The following is a 14,712-nucleotide window of genomic DNA, read 5'->3' on the forward strand; positions in this document are numbered from 1 at the left end:
CGAGGAGCTGGTACGGGTGCATGTACTGACAGTGCCTCAGCCAGCCTGGGAGCCCGAATAGGGACCAGCTGAACCTCAGCTTTCCCCACCCGAGGAACTGAAACGAGTGCGGAGAAAAGCCGGGCCTGAGCTGCCCTTGGAGCAGGAACACCGGGCAATGAAAGAGCAGGCTCAGATAAAACAGTCTTGGAATGAGCAGACCTAGGGTTTACATACACAGGAACCGTAATAACAGATTTAAAGGAAATTGTTTTGGCCCTTCTGCCGCAGTCTTTAACTTAACAGTCTTTGGAGGTGTTGAAGTACAGTGATTGTTCTTCATAAATCCCAGCTCAGAAGGAGCTGAACAGAAACAGTTTTCCCAGTCTATGTCATCGTCCAGTAGAGAAGAACCGAAGGGATCGGCGGTGAGTGTATTGTTTTTAATGTTCAGCGAAGCGGGAGAAAAACAGTCTTCACTCACCATGGGGATTTGGTCAGCAGAGTCCAGTTTATGGCGGTGTCAGCGCCGCTTTCTCTGGGAAGAAGAAGCGGGCGGGGTAAACAGCTGAGCCTCTGGCACGGGAGCCTCCGTTGAGCCGAGGGGGGAGGCAGAGTTGCTGTGCAATGGCGGAGAGGCTGGGGAGTGAAGCGGATGGCGGGCAAGCGAGGAGCGAAGAGGCGAGAGAGTGAGCGGCCGAAGATTGGCCAGTGACGCCCACTCTCCGCGGCGAATGCTCCGATGCAGGAGAGGCAGCGGGCGGAAGAATGCGGCGTCCCCGAGGCCCGCCCAGAGCCAGACGAGTCCCTGCGAAGACGGGCTCACAAAGAGCTGCTGTTTTGCCCTAAGCTCCTTTGTCCAGCAAAGGAGCGCTGCCTCCTGCCGCTCAAAATGTTCCGAGTCCGCTGGGTCCACAACACGGGGTCAGTGGTTGCTATGTGGGTGAGAAAAGGAGGACGCAAATGCTGGACTCACAGGTAGGTGAAGGCTGGTGTTTATTATCATGAGCAGGTGAACCGAACATAGGATGACTGGCTGAATCGAACACAAGTAGACCACATTAATATCAACATCAATGACACGACGCTGAACAGAGAGAAACCGACGGTTTAAATACACTGGCAAATTATGATGATTAGGGACCGGTGAGAAGAAAGCTGAAAATAACTGAACTAATAACACACAGGAAGCAAACATGAAAACAGGAAATGTGAACAGGTGAATATGAAACTGAAAACCCTGGGTGAACACCCAGGAACCCTGACATGCATCAAGATGTGCTGTGTGTAGCTGCTGCATCGTGGTCCAATTCCTCAATGAATATAATACAATGCCTTTTATTTTCACGTTTTATTGATGCCAAGGAACCAGAAAGTGGACCCTCTCCACACTCCCCGTTGATGTAAAGGGGGGCTATGTCAGTGCTGTGCCTCCTGAAGTCAACAATGACCGCTTTTGTTTTCCGCTTTGCGGGCCCACATTACACCGGTTTTAGAATCGCTGCATTGGCTCCCCGTGTGTTTCAGGATCAATTTTAAAGTTCTTTTATTGGTTTTTAAATGTCTTAATGGTCTTGGGCCTTCTTATCTCTCAGATCTGCTTTTACCATATGAACCCTCGCGGACCTAGAGGTCCTCTGGTACTGGCCTTTTGATTGTCCCTAAAGTCAGGACACATACTCACGGAGAGGCAGCGTTTCAGTGGTATGGTCCTCGTCTGTGGAACAGCCTGCCGGAGGACCTCAGGGCCGCAGAGAACGTACATGTTTTTAAGAACAGGCTCAAGACCCACCTTTTTAATTTAGCTTTTACTTAGTGTTTATTTATTTTATGCTTATTTATTCTATCCTGTTATTCTATTATTAATTTAGGCTTTACCTAATATTTATTGATTTTATTCTTATTCATTTTTTAATCTTCTTACTCTATTTATATTTATATTTATATTGTATCCCGTTCTTATTTATTTTATCATTTTACCCTGTATATATCCTATTGTGGCATATCTCCAGTGTTTCCTCGTAGGGCGCTCTCTGCACCGGGGCTGTGATCGACCGTGGCTGCTGGGTCTCTGGGGGTCCTCTCAGCTTGGCTGGGGGGCTCCTTTGCCTCCCTCCTGCTGTGTGCCCAGCCTGGAGGCTGCGGTCTGTGACCGGCTCCTGGTGCAGATGGCTCCCTGTTATAGTGTTTCCTCACTTGGCTCATGCGAACCCAGCCCAATTTTTACTCTTTAAGTGTGCGCGTGTGTGTGTGTGTGTGTGTGGGGGGGGGGGGGGGGGGATATGTGTGTATTCACATCATTTATGTTAATGAGAGTGTGGAGAGTGAGTTGGAGGGTGGGGTGGGCTGCTTTTAACTATGTAAAGCACTTTGTGCTACATTTTTTGTATGAAAAGTGCTTTATTAATAAAGACTGATTGATTGATTGATTGATTGATTGATTGATTGATTGATTAAACAACGTTATCACTCAATTAACAAGTATGTGGTGCAATATTACTTCCTTCTAAATAACAATGGAGCGTGGTGTCCACTAACTGCAGGAGGACCTAAATTAATTGAGAAGGTTTACGCTGTACGCCAGCTTACAGAAGCTTAGAAGTACTAAATCAAGACTTGGAATATGACTTCGATTGAGACTCAAAATATAGTTTACTCAAAAGTATTTTTGCACAAAATACAAAATGCATGTTAGCTTGAAAAGTTAACAAATTGACAACAGCTTAAAGAAAATAATTATCAACTGTAATAAAGAAGTAAAACTTTTAATAAAAACCTTTTTTCGCACGCACGAGATTGGCACGTGCGTGCTTTTTTACTTTTTCACTTTTTTAACATTCATCATGACGTAGGTCCTCTAATGATACTGAGCAAAGGTTTTCTCTAAGGTGCAATAAAATCTTTTCTTTACCAAACACCACTATGTTAAAATTCTAATAATGATTCAATTTAGTATTCAGTGCTTGAAACTTACATCAGTTCCTGACCAGATTAGAGCACTATTTGTTTTTAAGAATGATTTCTTAGTTTGCTACACAAAGAAATCTGTCTAGAAACTTTTTCAGTACAAGTTTATTATTAACAGTCAGAGCTGAAGCCGCTCCTCTTACTGGAAGGCAATAAATTCTGTTTACTCCCCTTGCTGTTAACTTATTGGTGCTGTTTTTTCTCAGAGATCCTACATCTGTTTGCTGTGATGAGGAGCTGAACAGTCCTGTTCACTGCATATATGCATAACATATGGCATAGAAACTGAACATTTAACAGTGTTTCCTGAAAACCCTCTCCTGTCTGATCATTTCCTGATAACATTTACATTTACAATAATTGATTACACAGCGGTGAAGAGTAGACTTTATCAAAGTAGATGTCTTTCTGAAAGCGCTGTAATCCACCCACTGTTATCATCTTCAATGCCCTGTACCAACATAGAGCAGAGCAGCTATCTGAACGCTGCTCCAACAGCGGTCGATTATCTTGTTAATAATTTCACCTCCTCACTACGTACGACTCTGGATACTGTAGCTCCTGTGAAAACTAAGGTCTCTAATCAGAAGTACCTGACTCCGTGGTATAATTCTCAAACACGTACCCTAAAGCAGATGACTCGTAATCTGGAGAGGAAATGGCGTGTCACAAATTTAGAGGATCATCATTTAGCCTGGAGAAATAGTTTGCTGCTTTATAAGAAAGCCCTCCGCAACTTAACGTTAACTAGTAATGACTTCATGAACTTCTTCACAAATAAAATTTTTATCATTAGAGAAAAAATTACCAGTAATCATCCCACAGATGTAATATTATCTACAGGTACTCTTAGTACCATTGATGTTAAGTTAGACTCTTTTTCTCCAATTGATCTTTCTGAGTTAACTTCAATAATTACTTCCTCCAAACCATCAACGTGTCTTTTAGACCCCATTCCTACAAAACTGCTCAAAGAAGTCCTGCCATTAATTAATTCTTCGATCTTAAATATGATCAACCTATCTCTAATGATCGGCTATGTACCACAGGCCTTCAAGCTAGCTGTAGTTAAACTTTTACTCAAAAAGCCATCTCTAGACCCAGCAGTCTTAGCTAATTATAGGCCAATCTCCAACCTTCCTTTCATATCAAAAATCCTTGAAAGAGTAGTTGTCAAACAGCTAACAGATCATCTGCAGAGGTTTATTTGAAGAGTTTCAGTCAGGTTTCAGAGCTCATCACAGCACAGAAACAGCTTTAGTGAAGGTTACAAATGATCTTCTTATGGCCTCTGACAGTGGACTCATCTCTGTGCTTGTCCTGCTAGACCTTAGCGCAGCATTCGATACTGTTGACCATAATATCCTATTAGAGCGATTAGAACATGCTGTAGGTATTACAGGTACTGCACTGCAGTGGTTTGTATCATATCTATCTAATAGACTCCACTTTGTTCATGTAAATGGACAGTCCTCTTCACACACTGAGGTTAATTATGGAGTTCCACAGGGTTCAGTGCTAGGACCAATTCTGTTTACATTATACATGCTTCCCTTAGGCAATATCATTAGAAGACATAGCATACATTTTCACTGCTATGCTGATGACACCCAGCTCTATCTGTCCATGAAGCCAGATAACACTCACCAATTAGTTAAACTGCAGGAATGTCTTAAAGACATAAAGACCTGGATGGCCGCTAACTTTCTGCTTCTTAATTCAGATAAAACTGAGGTTATTGTACTCGGCCCTGAAAAGCCTAGAAATATGGTATCTAACCAGATTCTTACTCTGGATGGCATTACCTTGGCCTCCAGTAACGCTGTGAGGAACCTTGGAGTCATTTTTGACCAGGACATGTCTTCAATGCACATATTAAACAAATATGTAAGACTGCGTTCTTCCATTTGCGCAACATCTCTAAAATTAGAAATATCCTGTCTCAGAGTGACGCTGGAAAAATAGTTCATGCATTTATTATTTCCAGGCTGGACTACTGTAATTCATTATTATCAGGATGTCCAAAAAACTCACTGAAAAGCCTTCAGCTAATCCAAAATGCTGCAGCAAGAGTACTGACAGGGACTAGAAAGAGAGAGCATATTTCTCCTGTTTTGGCTTCCCTTCATTGGCTTCCTGTTAAATCCAGAATTGAATTCAAAATCCTGCTCCTCACATATAAGGTCTTAAATAATCAGGCCCCATCTTATCTTAATAACCTTGTAGTACCATATCACCCTATTAGAGCACTTCGCTCTCGCTCTGCAGGCCTACTTGTTGTTCCTAGAGTATTTAAAAGTAGAATGGGAGGGAGAGCCTTCAGTTTTCAGGCCCCTCTTCTGTGGAACCAGCTTCCAGTTTGGATTCAGGAGACAGACACTATCTCTACTTTCAAGATTAGGCTTGAAACTTTCCTTTTTGCTAAAGCATATAGTTAGGGCTGGACCAGTTGACCCTGAATCCTCCCTTAGTTATGCTGCAATAGATGTAGGCTGCCGGGGGATTCCCATGATGCATTGAGTTTTTCCTTTCTAGTCACCTTTCTCGCTCACTATGTATTAACAGACCTCTCTGCATTGAATCATATCTGTTATTAACCTCTGTCTCTCTTCCACAGCATGTCTTTTATCCGGTCTTCCTTCTCTCACCCCAACCGGTCGCAGCAGATGGCCGCCCCTCCCTGAGCCTGGTTCTGCCGGAGGTTTCTTCCTGTTAAAAGGGAGTTTTTCCTTCCCACTGTTGCCAAAGTGCTTGCTCATAGGGGGTCATATGATTGTTGGTTTTTTCTCTGTATCTATGAAGCGCCTTGAGGCAACTTATGTTGTGATTTGGTGCTATATAAATAAAATTGCATTGAATTGAATTGAATATCTAAACCAGAGCACAGGGAACAGACTCACATTTTGTCTGCTGTAAAAAGGAGAAAATAACTGAGCGAGGACTTCAGCTTGACAAGGAGAGGTTTTCCTGTTCAATCTGTTTGGATCTACTGAACAAACCAGTGACTACACAGTTTCTGTAAGAGCTGTATTTGGAGCCACTGGGATGCAGAGGATCAGAAGGAATCCTACACTTGTCCTCAGTGCAGACAAGCCTTCATGTTGAGGCCAGTCTTGGGGAAGAACACCATGTTAGCAGAGTTAGTGGAGGAGCTGAAGAAAGATGTACTCCAAGCTGCTCCTCATCCTCAGCATTATGCTGAACCTGTAGATGTGGCCTGTGACGTGTGCACAGAAAGAAAGCTTAAAGCCTCCAAATCCTTTCTGCAGTGCATGGCCTCTTACTGTGAGTTTCACCTTCAGCCTCACTATGAATCATCAAATTTTCAGAGACACAGGCTGGTGGAAGCCTTCGCAAAGCTCCAGGAGAACGTGTGCTCTGTTCACAGTAAAGTGAACGAGATCTTCTGTTGCAGCGATCGGCAGTGCATCTGCTCCGCCTGTGATGTGGAGGAACATAGTGGCCACGACACAGTATCAGCAATAGCAGAGAGGGCAAAGAGGCAGAAAGAGCTCGGGCCGAGATGGCAAAAAAATCCAGCAAAGAATCCAGGGCAGAGAAAAACACATGAAGCTCCTTCAGCAGCAGATGGAGGCCATCGATAGCTCTGCTGATAAGGCCATGAGGGACACCCAGATCATGTTCAACCAATTGCACCGATTAGTGGAGAAAAGAAGCTCTGACGTGCAGCAGCAGATCAGATTCCAGCAACAAACTGAACTGAGCTGGGCCAAAGAGCTTCAGAAAAAGCTCCAGCAGGAGGTAACTGACCTCCGAAGGAGAGATGCTGAACTGGAGCAGCTCTCACGAACAGAGGATCATGGCCAGTTTCTCCTCAGCTACGCCTTACTTTCAGGACTCAGTGAATCCACACATTCAGCCAGCATCAACATCCATCCTCAGAGCTACTTCCAAGAGGTGACAGCAGCTGTGTCAGATCTTGTAAATAAACTGCAGCGCATCCTGAGTCAGGACTGGTCTGAGGTCTTACTGACTGAAGGGGAGACTTTGCTGAGACCAGAACAGCACAAGACTTTAGTCAAGCAACAAATGCACTTGGTGCCACCACCACCACCATCCCTCCAGCCTCCAACAAAGTCCAGAACCTTAGTGAAACAGCAACCATGTTTGCCACCACCACAATCTTTTCTGTCACCAGTAGAGCCCACAACCAGAGCTGAGTTCCTCCAGTATTCAAAGAGAATCACCATGGACCCAAACACAGCACACAGAGAGCTGTTATTATCTGAGGGGCACAGGAGAGTAACATTTGGGTATATCATACTGTCATATTCAGATAATCCAGAGAGATTTAGAGAGTGCGCTCAGATTCTGAGCAGAGAGATTCTGACTGGTTGTTGTTACTGGGAGGTGAAATGGAAAAGATTTGTTTCAATAGCTGTCGCATACAAGTGTATTAGCAGAACAGGAAGTGATAGTGAATTTGGATACAATGACAAATCCTGGTCATTAGAGTGTGACTGCAATAGTTATAAGTTCCGGCACAACAACATTGTTACTTTCCTCTCAGTTCCTCAGTGCTCCAGAGTTGGGGTGTACCTCGATCACAGTGATGGTATTCTGTGCTTCTACAGTGTCTCTGAAACCATGACTCTCATTCACAGAGTCCAGACCACCTTCACTCAGCCCCTACATGCTGGACTCTGGGTAGATATTTCTGGATCTGCTGAGTTTGTTGAGCTTCAGTATACATGTGGTGTCACTATTTATGTCAAGATAAATTTCAGAGTTCCTCTGTCACTAACTGCTGAGCTGTTTCTGCACTTCCTGAGCTTTGAATCGCACCATAAAAATCTTTATCTACAATAACCCATAAACACTGAAGCTGAAGCAGCTAAGTCACAGTAAAAGCTTTTTATTTGATCTTTTCATTTGATGATCTGATTGTGTAAAATAAATCAGAGTTTATTGTGGAACCTTGAACCCTGGTCTTAGATGACAGAATGATCCGTGGCACAGCATATACAGTAAATGGGAAACTGAACGACATGTTTGAAATGTGTTCCTGTTAGCTAGTTTAAAGCTGTTTCTGCTGCAGTCCTGGACACAGAAAGAGGTGTTTGTGTTTAAACTCTGTCTCCCTCTGCTGTTGTAAACCCACCAAATACCGTCTGCATTATTCAAATGCAACAAACCAACATACAGAATATATTTTACACAAATGTCATTTCTATTTTTGATCTACATTTAAAAATAGAAAATAAAATAAACATGAAGCAGATGCAGGTGTGTATTAAACATTTAGCGATTTTAATGATCGATTAAAATCTTTATTAAAACATAATTAGAAAAATACTTGAAAACTTCTCAGACTATTTTCTTTCTTTTTGGTTGAACTCTGATAATGCAAACTTAACAAGCTAAATCCAATCGATCCAAATATTTTACTCAACAGTGTAGCATTGTCTAAGGTTTCCATTCACATGCACAAACCCAAACACCAATCCAGGTCTAGGAATCTGCTGCTGTGATTCTGATCGAGCCATGTCCTGGGAACAGATCAAGCAGGCTCAGAGACCTGATAGGAGTAATTTACTCACGCTGAGTAACTACTGTACCCAGTTCTAAAGTTCAGTACTGGGATTGCTGACTGTCTAAAATAGACTGAGCTCACATAAAGATTCAGACCAGCACATGGAGATCTACTGATTCAGAAGATTCAAACTACCTAAAAAATGCTAAAAATGAGTTTTTGTATTACTTTTTTTTTTTTAGTAATCATCAGTATAAAAGACATAAGATATAAAAATTAGAATATAAAGATATACAACAAAAACACGGAAGAAACAAGAGCATTCAATAGCAGAACTCCCCTGAATGGCGGGGGCAATACTAAAACTTTTATCCAGGTCATCATAGTCTAAAGAGCTTGGAAAGAAAAGTGTCTGGACTTCTTTAAGTTGCTTGAAGACAGGTGTTTAGAACTGAAGAAGCTTCTCGGATGAGAGGTGAAACATCTTCAAGCAACTTAAAGAAGTCCAGATGCTTTTCTTTCCAAGCTCCTTAGACTAGCTAATATAAAGTTTTTATTGATTTTGACAGATATATGTGGACAGTAGGTGTTATTCTGAGAAGGAAAACCCTTCAAAAAACAGACTGATGTAAATATCAACACTTCACCGAGTTCTCTTGATTCCTCAGAGGCATCTGATGGAAGACAACACACTGCCCAGTAGACCATTTAACATTTTATTACTTCTAGAATCGAGATGACACGCTGCCACAGATCTCCAAATGGTGGTGTGCCCTAACAGTTTTATTACAGAAGCTCTCTCATTCTAGTCTAAACAACAGTGTCTCAGTAACTTTCCAGTAGAGATGGTCCCCTCTCATTTGCATTTTCCCAGGCAAGTGTAAAAGAGAGTCTGCAACTTTCTACTCCCCAAGGGCACATGGTCTCATGCCTTTATCTTTCAGGGCTGTGTCCACTTAATACTACACTATATAACTTTATAACACATATTAATAAAAAAGCATAGCATTATTGAAGCACTGAAAATTTATTTATTCCCAACACTGAGCAGTGCGGGAGCCAAGGCAATAGGAAAATATAACAGTTAAGGTTATTATATATATGTATCACAGTTACTCATATTTTGTACATAACAACGGTACAACTTCCAGTTGCGCCGTAAGTTAGCCGCACCGACGAGAGCTCCAAGTCATCACAGCAAAAATTTCCTTATTTTGTTTTATTTTTTTAAATTATTTTTAATTATTATTATTTATTTTGTACTGCTTGCTATTTCTGTGTGCACAGCTCTGTCATATACTCGGTATGACAGACAAACCCTTTTGGAGCTACATTCGTCAGCCAGTTCGGACTTTACAGCAGGTTTTGACACCGGGGACGCTCTGCTGCCTGGGATCCTTTGTTTACTTGTGCGACGCAGAGGGAAAGCAAAGAGGGGCAAACATGCTGGACTTTTGAGCCGAACCCGACAGACAAACAACAAGCCACCTCTGCCCAACATCCTGCTGGCGAATCTTAAGTCTCTGGAGAACAAACTTGATGAGCTGTGTGCACGGATTAAACATTAAAAAGACATCAGAAACTGCTGTGTTCTGGCCTTCACAGAAGGCTGCGCCATCACGCCAGATGGATTTTCTGTTTATCAGGGAGACCGAACGAAGGACTCAGGCAAGAAAGGGGGAGGAGGGGTGTGCTTTATGGTTAACTTTTTGTGGGCTAGAGATGTGTGTATCTTAAAAACGTACTGTTCTCAGAGCCTCAAGCTGCTGACCATTAAAGTCAGGCCTTTTTACCTCCCGAGGGAGTTCAGTTCAGTTCAGTTCTCAGGTCTTCAGGTCCTGCAGGACTGCTTTGACACAACTGACTGGCAGATATTTGTGGATGCAGCTGATGGCAACATCAATGAACTCACAGACTCTGTCATTGGATATATTGGAAAGTACATGGATGATACCATCACTAAAACCACCGTCCACATATATTCAAATCAGAAACCCTGGGTAAATAAAGACATTCGTGCCAAGCTAAAAGTGCGGACCTCTGCCTTTAACTCCGGGGATGCTGATGCATATAAAGCAGCATCTCTCGCAGATAAGCTCAACAACTTCTATGCTCGTTTTGATGCAGACAACAGAGAGCAAATCCTCTACCCTCAGGAGGACAGTGAGGCTGTAACTCTAACTCTGAAAACAGAAGCTGTGAGATGGACCTTTAAAAAGGTCAATCCTCACAAAGCTCTGGGATCAGACGGCATCCCAGGCCGGCTTCTCAGAGCGTGTGCCGACCAGCTGGCAGAGGTGTTCACCAACATCTTCAACCTCTCCCTAAGGCAGTCAGTGGTCCCCACGTCCCTCAAAGCATCCACCATCATTCCTGTTCCCAAAATCAATGGTCTCTTGTCTGAATGACTACCACCCTGTTGCACTGAAGTGCCTGGAGCGGCTGGTCAAAGGTCACATCTGCTCCTCCCTCCCTGACACACTGGACCCTCTTCAGTTTGCCTATCGGACAAACAGAGCCACAGAGGATGCCATCGCCCTGGCAACGCACACCACCCTCACTCACCTGGAAAAAGGGAATACATATGCAAGGATGCTCTTCATCGACTACAGCTCCGCATTTAACACCATCATCCCCTCGAAACTTGCCACGAAGCTCGTCGACCTTGGGCTGGAAACACCGATCTGCAGATGGATTCTAAACTTCCTCACAAACAGGCCCCAGGTGGTGAGAGTTGGTAAGCACACCTCCTCATCACTCATCCTAAACACAGATACGCCACACGGTTGTGTGCTTAGCCCCCTCCTTTATTCCCTGTTCACACACGACTGTGTTGTTAAACACGAGTCCAACATCATCATCAAGTTTGCAGATAACACAACCATCATAGGCCTCATCACAGACAACGATGAGACAGCCTATAGAGAGGAGGTGATGGCGCCGTACGAGTGGTGTCTGGAAAATAACCTGACTCTCAACATCAGCAAAACTAGAGAGATGATAGTGGACTACCGGAAACGACCAGTCAGGGAGCACCAGCCCATCCACATCAACGGTGTCAAGGTCGAAAGGGTCAGCAGCTTCAAATTCCTTGGCGTCAATATCACCGAGGATCTCTCCTGGACCCTTCACACAGACACTGCTATCAGGAAAGCTCGCCAGCGACTCTACTTCCTGAGGAGGCTGAGGAAGTTTGGCATGAACGCAAACATCACCTCAAATTTCTACAGGTGTGCAATCGAGAGCTTGCTGATGAGCTGCATTACATTTTGGTAGGGAAGTTGCTCTGCCAGCAGCCGTAAATCACTACAGAGGGTGGTGAAGGCAGCAGAGCACATCTCTGGCACGAGGCTTCCTGCCATTCAGGACATTTATCTCCAGCGATGCCTCTGTAAAGCACACAGCATCATCAAGGACCACAGCCACCCAGCACATCAGCTCTTCTCCTTGTTTCCATCTGGCAGACGTTACAGGAGTCTGTCTGCTCGGACTACAAGACTTAAAAACAGTTTCTACCATCAAGCCATACGACACCTCAACCACTACAATTAAACACACACAACCCACTCCACAGGATGCACTCAGAAGCTACCCTGCAGCTTCACAGGTACACTGTACACTGCGCTGGACACTTCACTCTTATTAATATTTAAACAAATAAAAACCTTACTCCGTGCAATACTGTACTAACTGCCACTCAAAATTTTGTATTGTTCGGTTTGTACTGCTGCTCACTCCTGCCATTTTATCTCATGTGCAATATCCCATTTAAATAACAGGCTATACATGTATAATAATAATGGATTGCATTTATATAGCGCTTTTCGAGACCCTCAAAGCGCTTTACAATTCCACTATTTATTCACTCTCAAATTCACACACTGGCAGCTACATACATACATATATATATATATATATATATATATATATATATATATATACCAGCTGTTCTCCACGGAACCAGCCAAGGTGTACTGTCAGTGGCAGGGGAACAATATGACCAAGGCACCACCAAGGCTGGAGACGGAGCAATACTGGAAGAGCATATGGGTGAAGGACGCAACCCATAACAGCAATGCTCAGTGGCTAGTGGATCTGAGGGCAGACCACAGCGACCTCCCCGAACAGGGTCCAGTAACCATCACAGTGGCAGATATCCAAGAAAGGGTCTCCAGTATTAAGAGTTGGACAGCACCAGACCCTGACATGGTTCACGCCTACTGGCTGAAGAAGCTGACTGCACTCCACAAGCGCTTGGCAGCACAAATGAACCAGCTGCTAGTTGACGAGAGACACCCGGAATGGCTAACCGAAGACCGGACGATCCTGATCCTCAAGGACCCCCAGAAGGGACCGGTCCCCTCCAACTACCGACCAATAACCTGCCTCAGTACTACATGGAAGCTCCTGTCAGGCATCATAGCGGCTAACATGAACAGGCACATGGGTCAATACATGAGCACCACAGTCCAGGATGAGACAGCGAACATCCAAGAATACATTGGGAAGATGGCCCCAACTGACCGAGTGCTCAGTGAATGCCTCAGGCAGCAGAAACCCAAGAAAGAGGAGGGAGACAAGAAACCATCATGGAAGGACAGGCCCCTGCATGGTATGTACCACCGGCAGATTGAGGAGGTGGCTGATATCCAGAAATCCTACGAGTGGCTGGACAAAGCTGGACTGAAAGACAGCACAGAGGCACTAATCATGGCAGCACAAGAACAAGCTCTGAGTACAAGATCCATAGAGGCTGGGGTCTATCACACCAGGCAAGACCCCAGGTGCAGGCTGTGTAAAGATGCCCCAGAGACAATCCAGCACATAACAGCAGGGTGCAAGATGCTAGCAGGCAAGGCATACATGGAACGCCATAACCAAGTGGCCGGCATAGTGTACAGGAACATCTGTGCCGAGTATAACCTGGAAGTCTCGAGGTCAAAATGGGAGATGCCCCCAAGTGTGGTGGAGAATGACCGAGCTAAGATCCTGTGGGACTTCCAGATACAGACGGACAAAATGGTGGTGGCTAACCAACCGGACATAGTGGTGGTAGACAAACAGAAGAAGACGGCCGTAGTGATAGATGTAGCGGTTCCGAATGACAGCAATATCAGGAAGAAGGAACACGAGAAGCTGGAGAAATACCAAGGGCTCAGAGAAGAGCTCGAGAGGATGTGGAAGGTGAAGGTAACGGTGGTCCTCGTGGTAATCGGAGCACTAGGTGCGGTGACTCCCAAGCTAGGCGAGTGGCTCCAGCAGATCCCGGGAATAACATCGGAGATCTCTGTCCAGAAGAGCGCAGTCCTGGGAACAGCTAAGATACTGCGCAGGACCCTCAAGCTCCCAGGCCTCTGGTAGAGGACCCGAGCTTGAAGGATAAACCGCCCGCAGGGGCGTGCTGGATGTTGTTTATATATTAGGGGTGCAACGATATTCGTATCGATATTGAACCGTTCGATACAGTGCTTTCGGTTCGGTACGCATATCTATCAAACAATACAAAATTTTAAATTTATTTTATCAACTTTCCTTCTGACGATGCTGTCTGTGTTGAGCGCTCAGTGAATCTGCGTTCGACTACTCCGCCTAGGCTGCAAATTGAACCTCCCCCACCCTCATTCAGATCTGGCGTTTGGAATTATTTTGGTTTTCATGTGACGTATGACCCTGAAGGTAAGCGAGTCATGGACTAAAGTAAAACAGTATGTTGGATGTGCCACACAATGCTTAATTACATGGGTGGGAACTAGTGTGTTAGCGCAGTTACTTCGTTAACGTGTTGGCCGTCTAGCCCCATGCACGGGGCGATCAGGGGTAGCTCGTTAACGGAGATTTGTCGTGTTGTGGCGTTAAGGTCATTTCAGCGAGATTAACCTGAAAGCACTAGTGGGAACACAACGAATATGACTGCACATTTATATCATCCTAGTGCAAAGATAAGTGGAAGCAGACAAAAACGACAAGCATGCATGCTACAAACTTTACCCGAGTCATTTAGACGGCCGTTAGCACATGATTCTCCTCATGGGGACCTGATATGTTTAATATGCTGCTGAGAATATAGCCCAGAAGAAGCGGATAGTATAGCTTTTATTTTGGAAACAGACATTTCTCTGTAATAAACTCTCTTTTCCAAAGATGAGTGATTCCTCAATCAGATACAGGGCTCGCAATATCGCTAGCCCGATGTCCTGGGAAGTGTTGGTCAAGTTACTTGAAAAAAGTAATCAGTAACTAGGTTTACCCTGGTGCAGGTGTGCCGCGGTCAG

At 44.4% G+C, this 14,712-nt stretch overlaps 1 pseudogene; it reads left to right on the forward strand.

Moving 5' to 3' along the window:
• Positions 1 to 721: 721 nt before the first annotated feature.
• Positions 722 to 10,848, forward strand: LOC146567832 (E3 ubiquitin/ISG15 ligase TRIM25-like; annotated as a pseudogene).
• Positions 10,849 to 14,712: the final 3,864 nt, after the last annotated feature.

Source organism: Mchenga conophoros, linkage group LG9, assembly GCF_057382185.1.
Source record: "Mchenga conophoros isolate Kocher_MC1m ecotype Shallow Benthic linkage group LG9, M_conophoros_male_GT1.1, whole genome shotgun sequence".
Lineage (NCBI taxonomy): Eukaryota > Metazoa > Chordata > Actinopteri > Cichliformes > Cichlidae > Mchenga > Mchenga conophoros.